The sequence below is a fragment of the Amphiura filiformis genome, chromosome 1 (genome assembly GCF_039555335.1).
Source record: "Amphiura filiformis chromosome 1, Afil_fr2py, whole genome shotgun sequence".
NCBI lineage: Eukaryota > Metazoa > Echinodermata > Ophiuroidea > Amphilepidida > Amphiuridae > Amphiura > Amphiura filiformis.
In genome coordinates, this window is record NC_092628.1 from 10,417 (window position 1) to 24,055 (window position 13,639).

The 13,639-nt window shown below is 37.1% G+C and overlaps 1 long non-coding RNA gene across 1 annotated transcript; it reads right to left on the minus strand.

The window, feature by feature from the left end:
• Positions 1-700: 700 nt before the first annotated feature.
• On the minus strand, positions 701-12,054 carry LOC140169319 (uncharacterized). Its single transcript, XR_011861365.1, has 4 exons — positions 11,956-12,054; positions 8,385-8,575; positions 5,553-5,690; positions 701-2,593 (listed from the first exon to the last, which is right to left on the minus strand). It is a non-coding gene; the product is annotated as an uncharacterized lncRNA (long non-coding RNA).
• Positions 12,055-13,639: the final 1,585 nt, after the last annotated feature.

The following is a 13,639-nucleotide window of genomic DNA, read 5'->3' on the forward strand; positions in this document are numbered from 1 at the left end:
TAATGGATGAAGAAAAGTACAATATATTTCAAAGAGAAATTAAAAAAAAATCAAATCAAATATTGTAAACTAGATAAACCCATCCAAAAAAGAAAGTATCCAGTTTGAGTTTGGTCCATAAGTCAAAGATGGGGTCTAAATCAGGACCTACCAAAAGTATGTTACAGATAAATTTATTCCATACAGTTTGATACCTAATTTGTCCAAATCGATGCAGAATTGATGACACAATGACCTTTTGAATGCACCTACCCAGGATTTTAAAGTTGCAGTAATTCCTATGTGGGTTTCCTGCTTCTCAAGATTCTTCATAAATGTACACCATAACAAAGACGGACTAAGACTGTTTGACTTCACATCATGTGTTTTATTGAATACAGATACTTGTGTACTCCTTGCTCAATGTTTTACCTTCAAGTCAATATCTGGTATGTCCTCCTGCTGCATCAATGACTGCCAGACATCTGCGGCACACACCCTCAGTGAAACAAAATGAATATTGAGCAGCAAGATCAAATCAATAGCAATTATTGCAACTTTCAACATTGATTTGATTGCATTCAAATGGCCATTTTTGTCATCAATAATGAATCGATTTGGACAAATGAGGTATCAAACTGTATGGAATAAATTCATCTATAACATACTTTTGGTAGGTAACACCCTTCTTTGACTTATGGACCAAAATTAAACTGATACCTTTTTGTGATGGGTTTATCATACCATGTGATGAACTGAGATATAAATACATTTAAATATAAGTATAAACTACATTAATTCCAATAAATAAAAATCTACGTCTACATAATATTTTAAGCAATTTATATACAATTCAAATGTGTCCATAATAATCATAATTACTAATAAGAACCTAAAAAAAGAAAAGTTTATAGTTTACAATACCAAGTTTGAAGTTGATTGGTTATTGCGTTTAAGCTGCAGAGTGGATAATGTAAGTAAGCAAATAAATAATCATAAATACGCAAATAACATGACACAAAACTATACAGCACATCAGGCCACCATATCCAATCCCCATACCAAGTTTGAAGTTGATCAGTTATGGTGTTGCAGAGTGGATTAATGAATTTGCTCCCCCCAGCCAAACCACATAACAGCCAAACAACCAACCAATCAGGCAGGCAACCATGTGAGCCATAACATATTGTCATTCTCCAGTTAGGGGTGTAACTTTTGATCTTTCGGGTTGAAATTTTAAATCCCTTATGTATGCTTCTGTTTGCTGAAATCATGGATATAAGTAGTATAAATTCCAGTAAAATAATGTTTCAAAGCTTAACCTTTAGATTTATAGTTTTTTTTTAAAAGGAGACATTTCCATAACATTTGTAATTGGACTAACATTTTAACATCGATTGTCATTTTTTATGGATATTTCCCAACCTTAAAGATGGTTTTTAAGTTGAAATTCCTACACTAATTTGAATATCTAACTTCATGTACAAATACCACAGGTGCTCATAAAAGTACAATATTTGGCCAACGACTACAAGTTGATATGAAAAAATAGGTTACAAATATCATTACAGTATAAAGCCAAAGAACTAAATATCAGTTATGTTCACCACTGTATATCCTAAACCTGAACAAAGCTAAAGACATATATGTCAAATTAAAACAAGCAGCCAATACCTGTACCCTTTAGCTCTTATTTAAGACCTATTTGTTGAAATTGGTGAAGGATTAAAGAAACAGTGATCTAAAATCTATGAAAGAAACAAAATCGAAAGTTCCACATTTGTGCTCTAATATAATCAAGGAATGCACAACGCTAGTTTTAATGTGCTAATCAATGGAAGCACGGCACTAGTTCTCTTGTTCGAGAACGATTTGTAATACAAATCAATAGGGCATGGAATGGAGCAAACTGCAACTTTTTAATTTGCATCTTCCTTGGGTTTTTATTAGATTGTGTCAGTATTTCTTGAACGATTTCAAAGAATGACATCTTAAAAGTTGAGCTTAAAGATGCAACTATTGGCTGCTAGTTCCAATTATGACATATCTGTCTCTGTTTAGGACATACAGGGGGTGAACATAACTGGTACTAATTCTTTTGCTTACTGTGGTATGCTACTACATGTACAAGTATTGAATTTCAGTTGTGACAAAAAGAAATTATCACATCAAGTAATGAAATAAGGCTCTTTTGTTTCGGAGACTTCAGTCACTGGCTGTTAACATTGTAGAACTAGTTTTATGAACAGAACACTGTTGGTATCATTCAAGATGTTATTTTCTTATATTTATTGAATCAATGCATGTACTTCTATGTGGCAAATATTACAGATTTATCACACTTTTTTTCATCCATTTGTTAAGTATGGTGTTAACAACTTAACATACATGTGAAGCCTCCGAAAAAGCCATTTAGCTCTGTACGATCACAAATCAATGGTCAGTATGGCCACCATCCACAGTCTGTGGATGCACGAAAGTGAATGTAAAATAAGGTAAACACTGCATGGTAATATTGCTGCAGGTGCATCTTGTTGTGTTGTTGATGTTGCTGGTGCATCTGTTGTTACTCCTGCATCTGCATCAGGTGCTATTGCTGGTGTGTCATCCAAGTCTGAAAAAAAAAAAAGACGGGTAGAAACAATAAAGGTTTAAATGAACAGCATGATTTCAAAGTGTTTGGGTCTAGTCAAATAAAATTGGGCATAATTATAGGGCTATGAAAATTCAAATTTTCCTCAATTTTGGTAGAAGAGCCACAGCTTTTGGAGTTTTACTCAAGGTGAATTGATGAACTGGAGGTAATATCCCGAACTGGCATTCTTCTCTTCCGTGGGGATCGATCTTCTCTTCCATGGGGATCTTTGGAACTGCTTGGAGGCCGGTCGAGTGCAGATCCGTCAGTACACGCTTTTCAATAGGGAATAAATGCTAACCTCATCGTGACATCATCCAAGCAGCAAAGTTCATTTCCCATTGAAAAAAAGCGTGTACTGACGGATCTGCAGTAGACCGTTCTGTTGAGAGCCTTAAAATGCATGGGAGTCTTGACCACTATCACATACCAGTACCACCTTTATGTCAGTGCCCCTCCCACACACACACACTGATGGTTCCCCATCAAAATGAAAATAAGCCCCTCAACTATCCCAAGTGTAGATACAAGGTGTGATTCATATATTGTTAATTTCAAATGAGGCCACCATATACTATGACCGTACCAAGTTTACAGTTGATCGGTGATTGCGTTTGAGCTGCAGAGTGGATAAACGCGAAATGTAGGCAAACCATGCAATGAGCTCATTAATATTCATAAATATGCAAATAATGTGATGCAAAAAATAGAGGTAATTTTTGGGCTAATTTCTGCCCGTTGTTGTGTAAAATAGGGGTAAGAAATGCTGAAAATGTTCTTGAAACTGAGCAAAATTTTTTTTTTTTTTTAATTTAGGAACGATCATGCGTTACGCCTTTGAATAGGCAGTGACAACACTGGGTCGAAAAAGCCCTTTTACCCATTGTAAAGCATGTCAATTCATGGAAAATTAAAACTCTTTTGAAAATTAAGCTTGGAAATTAAATTAAGTTTGGAAATTAAATAAGCCCTTTTGTAAAAATATAACCCATTGGCATCAAAAAACAACATAACATGCAGAAGTCAGAAATAGGTTTGTATATCACGTAACTAACGAAGGCACCACCCGAGCAATACAAAAAGAATCACGGGCCATGTCGAATTTGATTGTCAGAAGCAAACTAGTATTTGCTTTTCGCTCCGTCTTTTCCCAGCAATTTTAAAACACAATTTGATATTAATGTGTACACAATTACATTGTGTTGTAGTTGACGAGGGTAATTCAAAACGTTCTACCTCCATCATCACATCTCTGTTATCTTATGTCCAAGGAAATGGAAATTATCCATGATTATACTCTTTATCTTGGTGATTAAAATGTGATTTTGGTTGTTAAGGGGGTGCTACACCCTGGCCTATTTTGTGCCTATTTTTGAATTTTTCTCAAAAATTATAGCGAATTGGGTGACGAGTAAGATACGTATATTATAGGGGCAAGGGCTACAACTACTGCACTGAAAATTCAGCAAATCAAGGCAAGCAGTTACACTGTTGGCAGGGCACCCTTTTTAAAGGGTGCCACTTGGAAATTTGGAAAATCCTTAAAAGGGTGGGGGTTTAAACTTTTTTGGTAAAAAGGGTGGATTGATATAAAGGGTGGGAGTAAAATAAAAAGGGTGGGAGTGCCAGCTTGCAATATATATTTATTGAATGATAAAATAACCACAAGAATAAGTGCCAAACCACTGCCAGCAAAACATATCGCAAGATAAAATTCTATTTGATGCGTGTTTACATCCACTAGGTTATCGTGTGATGATACATGTAGGTGCAGACTGCAGAATTCGGCGTACTTGATTTACTTCAAATCAAATTGCCTGTGACTTCATCAATGCATACAAATAGGGGGAAAAGCAAAAAGTGGTGGGGGTCAGGGATTTTCAGTATAAAGGGTGCCTCAGTAAAAAGCGTGGGGGTCAGGAACTTTCAATATAAAGGGTGCCTCAATAAAAAGGGTGGGGGTAAAATAAAAAGGGTGGGGGTCAAACCCCACTGCCAAGTATGGTTATTGATTTATTGATCAAATATTGGTTTTCCCTCATTTTTGACTGTAACTCCACAACTGTTGTTTGTTCTGAAATAAAATTTCCAGTGCAGTAGTTGTAGTCCTTGCCCCTATATCGATCTTACTTGTCACCAATGCGATATAATTTTTGAGAAAAATGGAAAAATAGGCACAAAATTAGGCAGGTGTGTAGTACCCCCTTAAGCATGTTGATAAAAGAGAATTATTTGGTACATCGGAAACGGTCTGAAAAGAAAAGCTAATTTAGATCAAAAAGATTGCTCACATCTATGTGGAAATCATTACAGATTTCTGAAAATGATTTAATTTCTTTCTTTTTTTGTTCAAATAATTAAATCCATATCAATGCTTGCAGATAGTACAGTTTTACTGTGTAGTTTTACTGTGTATCGTGTCTTTTGCACAACAAAACCTATACAAAACCAAAACCTATGTTCAGAATAACCTTCATAATGTCCCTTTTCCATAGCTTGTTGACTTCGATCGGGTCAGCACTAGCACTAGTTCAAAAGTCGTATGCACAGCTTTTGTATTTTGTAAGTATACTTAGGTTTAAGAACTGTTCATCTTATTTCCTCGTCAAGATGCATCCATTGTTTAAAATAATTAGGACATATATTTTACGTATTATCCTTAAACGTAGTCAAGTCGAAATCTGGCAAACTTCACTTACATTTGCCTGTTGAACCCTTTGATGTTTTCTTCTCATTATAAAACATGTCCCAATGCATGTCAGTGAGCTCAAATAGGAACAAAATATTTATCTCTTCAAAAGAGATTTGTGAATCTTAAAAACATACTAATGTGCCACCAGATCAAGACACAGCTTTTATTGCCCATCATGACCCAAGATCAGAACATCTCTGCCAATTAGAAGAATGATCTATTGATCTTGTTACTGCAGTTACTTACCCTGGTCTCACTGTGCTTCTTCACCTTTGCCAGAGGAATAATAACTTTGAAGTCCTCTTCTGTGAATATGCTGCCTTCTCACAGCTACGGCAATTCCAGCATGAGCTTGGTTTTTTTTTTAACTTTCCCTTTAAATCTCTGTGGAAGGAAGGGAAATATTTTAATGATAAAAATAAAATTCAATAATAATCACAGAAACATTTTGATGCATATTATAAACTCTTCATAAACAAAAATTTGATTTACATTTCACAATGCTTCTTCCACAAAATTTGCATAAGGTGATAATACAATATTGCTTTTTAAAACTTATGTTAGTGCACGTTATCGAGTTTGGGTGAGCGGTGGCGAGTGAGAGCGATCGCTCACCTAAAACGGCAAGGCCTGATATATTCTTGTTTCAGTCAGATTTCTAATGTGTCATTGGGATGAAGAGGCTAACCATGTGGCATACAGTTCATGTAAGTTTTGACTAATTGTTCTTACAAGCTAAAAGTTACTACGCTTGTTTTGCCTCTAATTTTCTACAAAAATAGTACAATTCCATAATTATTATTATTACTATAAATGGAAGCAATTTTAATAAACAAAATCAAAATAAAGACTTTTTGTTTTTTGTGTATTTGTGGCAGCTATTATTATTAGCACATGTTTTGGATGAATAATACATTAATTTCTAACAATTTATGGGGAAGTATGAAGAGTTGCTAATATTTTCACCACTATGTTGGACGCATGATTTTTTTACTGGACACAAATATTTTATGCATTTGCCACACATTGTATGCATCATGTGTCTGCTTAACAGGATGCCTGAATTTCTTGTAAATTATGTTAGAATAGATTACAATTTGAAATGACTTGTTACTCTTGGTGGGTGTGTAGGGTTTAAACTCTTTTCCTCGGGGGGTTCCAGTAACTGTAACTCGTCTACCTAGAGTTACAGTGCACTCTACTCTTATCTTTTCCACAAATAAGAAACATCACAATACGTGGGCTCCTTTTGGGCTCTAAGGATGTAGCTGAGAAACTCTCTCAAGGACAGTTTGGGCATGCACTGATGATTTTAATCCCATTGTAACAGGGTTTGGGCGTGCCTGGATGATTTTAATCCAAATGTACTGGTCTATACTGGGGTACTCACAATAGTCCGGTGGCAGACCAAGGTAGGTTGGTTTTGCCAGTTAAAGTGTTTTTGTTTCTGGATTATTGTTCTATGGGTGGTACAAAATGGGCAATTCGAGATATCAAAGGTCAAAGTTTATACAGGGGTCAAAATTATAAACTTGTCCAATTTTGTCCAAACATATGTCAAATTATTCCTCTTGCCATAAGGATTCAGAAAATATATAGTGTCACATATCTACGACTTGTCGTTGTGGAGTTATAAGCAAAAAGGTCAAAGGTTAAATAGAGAACTCCACAGGGGTTGAAATTGAAAAATGCTCCAATTTTGATGAAAATGGTCTCAAATTGGTCTTTCTGCACCACAACTCGAATAATGAATAGTTTGCACTACCTAGAATGTCTTGTTGCCATGGTAACACATCAAAATAGGTCATTGTCAATTGAGTCCTACTGATGTTGACCTACTGGTACTTCTTTGAATGCTTACCAGCTAGGTAACGAGTCATTACAGTTGGTTATAACTATTCTTTATTCGATTGAGATAACAGTGCCAACAATTTAAGACCATTTTCATCAAAATTGGAGCATTGTATCTCTTTCAGCCCCTGTGCTTCTTCAAAGTTAACCTTTGACCTTTTGGCTTATAAGTCCGAAACAATAAGTCGGAGGTGGGTCAAACTATACTTTTTCTGAATCCTGAGGATCAGAGGACCAATTTGGTATGGGTTTTTAAAAAAATTGTGCAATTTTGAATTTTGACCCCTGTATAAACTTTGACCTTGGAAATCTTGAATTCCCCAGGGGTGACAATTCTACATCCCCCCATAATCTCATTTTGTACCACCTATAGATTTTAAAATAATCAGCAAAGAAAAACACTTTAACTGGCAAAACCATCTGACCAAATAAAACAATAGTTTGCAGCCGGACTACAAAGTTGAGGTGATTGATCTACATTGATCTCATCTTTTGGGTGAATTCAAAATTTCCTGAGTTGGCAAAACCTGCAATCTTCATGGGAGTAATTTACTTAGTGCAAAAGTGGTCAAAATATTGCTCTGAAAAATGTCTTGATTTTCATGATTTGGAGTTATCATATTGAGCAGCATTCTACTTGTGATGTTTCTACACTGTGTAGAGAGGGTCTACAGCATCTCTGAGGTAAAACTGACAAATACAAGGTATATTTCTTGATGCTTGAAGTTTGGATTTCTTAAACGAGCAGTGCATCCCTATGTACCGCTGCAAGACTTCAGGTCCGTAGATGTCATTATGTTTATGATAAAGACTGAAGTCTTGCTGGCAGGACTATCCCTAGAGAAGTCTTTTTCAGAGGGCTGGGTTTTAATTCTATTGAGTCCCACCAACAGAGCTCTGAGATGGCACTCAATAGAGCTATCTATTTTCCACAGTACAGTACAGTGGCACCGATAGGGAGGGGTGCAAATTAGGTAGACTGTACCTCTATCAGACAGGACCAGCTAGAATTGGTCTAAAGCAATATTGTGATAAATTGGATTAATCATACCTGACCAAATTTATTCTGTATCACCCTTTTTATACATGTAACAAATATTGGGTTACAAGAATAAATGCATTGACACTCGAAAACCAAACACAAACAGGCCCTGCCTTATTGATAACTTTCTTGTGAAAAACTATACACTTTTTAATGTATGGAAAGCTTTAAAGTGGTTCACTTACATGTTCAAATTACTAGTATTAGCTTCCGGCCTATGAATATGATCATGTTTATTTATTATCTGATGCTCACAATCACATGTACAGGGTGCCTTCAAGTTCTGCCAACATTAAGATTAACCTGGCCATATCTTCCATCATCTGCCAACAACATCCCTTTCATCATAAAGAAGTTGCAAGTGTCATCATCAGTTCTGTGGGTACAAAAAAAAATGTAGTCATGCCATGTAGCCTGTGGAAAATTTATTCCAAAAACATAGCACTTTTATTTAATAGTGTAGTCTGCAGGGCAGGGTACATGTGTACATACACTATGTTAGGTTTAATATTGTTATTTCACTCCAGAAAATTGATTTCAATTCTATTCAAATGCAATTCTTTCTACACCTGAGTCTTGCTATTCAATTCCAATTCAATCCACCTAGCTTTAGAATTAATTCAATTCGATTCAAATTCAATTTTTCAATTTCAAAATCATTTCATTTCAATTCCAATCCAATGCAGTGAAATTAACAGCGAATCAATTTCAATTCAATTCTGAGCATTCATTTCAATTCCAATTCAATTCCAATTCCAATTGTAGTTTGTGTTAATTGACCAAAGGCTGAGGCATGTGTTAAAGTACGGTACCGGTATTGGGAATATTGATTTTTTGTGCCTTATTTTTTATTTATTTTTTACTGTAACTTTGTAACCCAGCAAGGTATTGAGATGGATGTTTTGGTATTGATGTCTAGTTTTTATACAATGTGACCAGTTTTGTAGGTTTCTGAATTCTAACAAAACCTGAGAAGAATTACAATCATTTATGTGTGAAAGCATCATAAGCATTTTTTTTTTCTGATTTTGAGCATGTAACACCAGGGCTCGAAATAAGGGGAGCCCAAGGGCCCTCGGTCACGGAAAATCAGTGAGGGCCCACAAAAGACATATCCAACGGGCCCAAATGGCCCGCAAAATTTGTGACAATTTGCTCACTCTTTTGTGGGGTTCATAGGTTAAAACCAATGGCCCAAATTCTGGCCCACAAAAATTTGTGAGCGCCCTCAAACATTTAAGATCAAGGGCCCAAATGGCCCTCAGAATTTCTGGCTTATTTCGAGGCCTGTGTAACACATTTGGCCCCCAATTCATGGCGCATGACCTTTAAAAGCGCTTTTAAATTTCAACATAATCCCATCAGCCCTCGAATTACGGATCTGAAGGGGCACAGCAACTTTGCGAAAAAAGGTGTTTTTCAAGTTCACCGACAAGCATGAATACCTAGCCGATGCACGAAGTGCGGGGGCCGGGGCCAGAGTAGTCCACTTGCCCATTTTGCATTTTGCCGGGGCAAGTAGGGGAGATTGGGGTTAGTTGAAACATTTTTCACAAAATCGTCTTTTTAACGCAAACCGATTACTTTCAAGAAACACTAACCATATCAGTATTTACATATACATACATGCTACAAATACAGCCTTAAATTTTATTGGACCTGCTTATGATTATTCATATAATCCAATATGAAAATTTGAAAAAAAGTGTTTCAACTAACCCCACCCCTGGGGTAAGTTGAAACATAGGGTGGGGTTAGTTGAAACATGGCTTGTAAAAATTTCAAAATAATTATTATTGTGTTGTTAGGGATATACTTCCTTGAAGGCACCCTTTTTCATACAATCAGTGTGAAAAATGAATTTAAATAAATATGTGGGAGCGCTGGTCAATACTTTGGACACAAGGTGACGAGTGTCACCATGGACAAAAATATGAGAAGCCTAAAATATTATAAAATGTACTTTCTGTGTGCACTTTTTGCTTGTATTATTGCTTTTTAACCATATTAAAGCAATACTGAAGAAATGGTGAACATGTTACAAATTTTTGATAAGTCAAATTTTTAACCATATTTTTCTATTCGATTTTCACATGTCAACTAACCCCACCTCAAAAGTTTCAACTAACCCCGATGCCTATTTTTACATTTCAAAGTTCATTACACAAAATAAGAAATACAATAAAACTTTTATTTAACATTATTCTGGGACTTACTACTAGTGCTTATGATACTCAAAAATAATCCCTGAATCTTCAAACAACATGGAGATAACGATCTTTTCTGAGGGGTATAAAAATTAGTCAGCAAGTCAAAAACAGATATTCCTTTCCCAAGCCAACACTGGTGGGGCATCAGTGCTGTTGCTAATTTGGTGGATGACCCTTACTAATACCTATTACTAGGTGCCAGCATTTTACCAAATTAATTTTTTGTGTCAGAAAAAAATACAATGTTTCAACTTACCCAGTGTTCCAACTAACCCCAATCTCCCCTATGCAAAATGGGCAAGTGGACTATACGGAGAAGTCTACTTGCCGCTTAGAAGATGATTTTACTTCACTGCGCAATCTCACCAAAAATGCTACCGGTGACAAGCGGCAAGCCGATATATCGATCACTCCACCGCTTTGCCGCAGCGACAGCACCGCTGGGGAGTTGAATTCAAATCAACTCGGCAGTGCTGCTCTGACGTATGAAAATACAAAATACGATTTTGGAGCGGTGATGAGCGCCATGAGCGGCAAGAGTGGCTTTCAGGGTCATGCCGCTGCCGCCAGGCAACGCCAGCGGTGTGCCGCTCTGCCTGCAGAATTGAAGTGAATTAGCCGCATGATCATAGTGAGGAACACCCCACCTTCGCGTCCTTTATCATATGGGTGTCTAGCCTGCTACGGTGGGGAATGCTTACGTACATTTCCCGATAGCGAGTCAGTTCCACACAAATTCAATGGGTGCGACAACAAAACTTGCGCGCAGCAGTGCGCCGTGTCATGTTGGCTCCCGATCTCCTAGCATGCTGTGCGGATGAACTTACTGGGGACCATCATGATCTTCCGCTACGTGTTTCAGGAACTACTTATTGTCCAACGTAGTGAAGAGCAGTATTCCGTTTAAAAAAATGTCAGTATGATAACACTTTAACCGTCAATGACAATGTCTGTGCTGACGAAACTGTCTAAGTTGGATGTGGATAACTACATGATCATGATGCATGAGGCTTCATGCCGCTCGGCAGAAAGTATGAAACCAGCATAAGATAGGGTACCTCGAGCTAAAACATGATATACATGTACTAATCAGGGGCGGATTTAGGGGCGGCAGCGCGCGCCCTCTCTATTTTTTTGACTAGCAAAGGGCGCCCGTAACTTAAAAATACAAAAATTGTAAGAACTTAAAAAAAAGGCACAAATTCGGACATATGAACAGCAAACCGTGGGCCAAAACCGTTGAGTTTTCGAGGGGGTAACCCCCTTTAACATATTTTTTCGTCGTCGACCAAAAGGCGCCCCCTTTATCAAAAATTCCTGGATCCGACCCTGCTAATTGTCTGATTTACAATGTATCTCGCCATGGCGACTGAGCAGAGTCAAATTCGGCAGGCTTGTGCATGCAATCAGCAATGTCATGATGCATGATGTCGATCATGTCGATGACACATCCCCACATTCGTGACCTAAAACTACTGTCCGTGAGTTACGAATTCAAGCGGAATACAGTATAAATGTTCAACACTCTGTACGTGTTTTATCTTACCTTTAATTTTGACGGAAGTTCAAGAATTTGACCTAAAACCAGCTGCCGAATCATCACCCGACATGCCTATAATTATATGCATGTATGGTTGAGTCCAATCGCAACTTCATTTGTCAACAATTTATGCTCCCGGTGCATTTAACTTAATTTTAATTCGCCCAAACGAACTGCTAAATAGCACCAACAAAATGCGAAAACTTGCCATGGAAAATGCAATGAACATACACCATATCATGTAAAACTAACGAAGAAAGTTTATTATTAAAATGGTCCTATAGCAAAATATGTTGACAAAAACTCAAACTCACGTAAAAATGCTCTGTTGTCATGTATTATCAGGTCGTAGGGATTTCTGAATAAATTGGGTTAAAACTTTTTAGCTTGGCAACACCCCGTGCTGCTGTAGTCTTGAATCGATACATAACGATATACTGGTTATCCTAGGCTAAGACTACTCTGCTGGTACCAGCATATATCGATACTGTTTGTACACCAGTACCCCTTATATATGGATGCTGCTATAGTCGACGGGTGAATGTTCACACAAAATGCCTGAATAACATGTCCGATTCCGGTACCTCTTGCAGGCAATCATTTCATTTCATTAAATTTTCACGACATTACCAATAAATATATACACACAATAAACATATTTTGGCATTTTTTAAATTATTTCACTTTTCCTGCTATCCTGACAGGATTTGTCTTCAAAAAGTCCAGAGTGGCATCAGTAAGATGGTCTTCAGGTTCCCATGAATTAGACTTGCTTGAAAAGTTCTGCCACTTAATCAGGTAATGCAGTTTACCGTTGACGAATTTTCCTCTGATGACTTTTTTTTCTACTGCATACAGTTTGTCAGTTTGTTTCTTATGTGCAGGTAATCCCGGCACAGGTAAAATAACTGAATCTTTGACAGTTTGTTTAGCCAGTAAGGGCTCAAATGAGTCTTTTGGAAGATCTGTGTCATCCAATACTGCTACAGGTGCTTGAGCTTGAAGGTCTACAGGAAGTTCATTATTTGCAGGGCGAACATACCGGTTATATGCAAATTTCATTCTATTTGCATGTATAGGCGCCTTCAAGAGTTTATTGTTCTCAAGATTTCTAACCATGAAATTCACCGGACTTGATTGTTTTATAATCAAGTATGGGCCGCACCAATGTTTGCACAGTTTCTTGGACAATCCTGGTTGTGTTACTGGGAAATATATGAATACACTGTCTCCTACCTGATATTGGACATCAGTGGCGTGTTGATCATACCGCTTTTTCATGGTCTGTTGATTTTGCTGTAGATGATGCTTGGAGATTTCCCTAGTCGTTTCCAGCTGAGTTACCAGTTGCTTGATGTGTTCTCTCACGGTTCTATCTGTTAAACGTTCTGGCTCCAGTAAGGCAACATCCATTGGTAAGATTGCTTCTCTTCCGTAGAGTAAGAAAAACGGGCTGAATCCTACGCTGTTGTCAGTAGAACTGGTTCTGTACGCAAACTGGATTGATGGCAGGTAGTCATCCCAATCTGTTTGAAACTTATTGACATAATGAGAAATAGTGTCTAGTATAACAGCATTAAAACGTTCTTGTACTGCGTTACACTGAGGATGATATGAACTGGTGTTGAGTTTATTTGTTGTCATGATACGACAAACTTCGAGCATCAGCTTTGACAGGAAATTTGTGCCT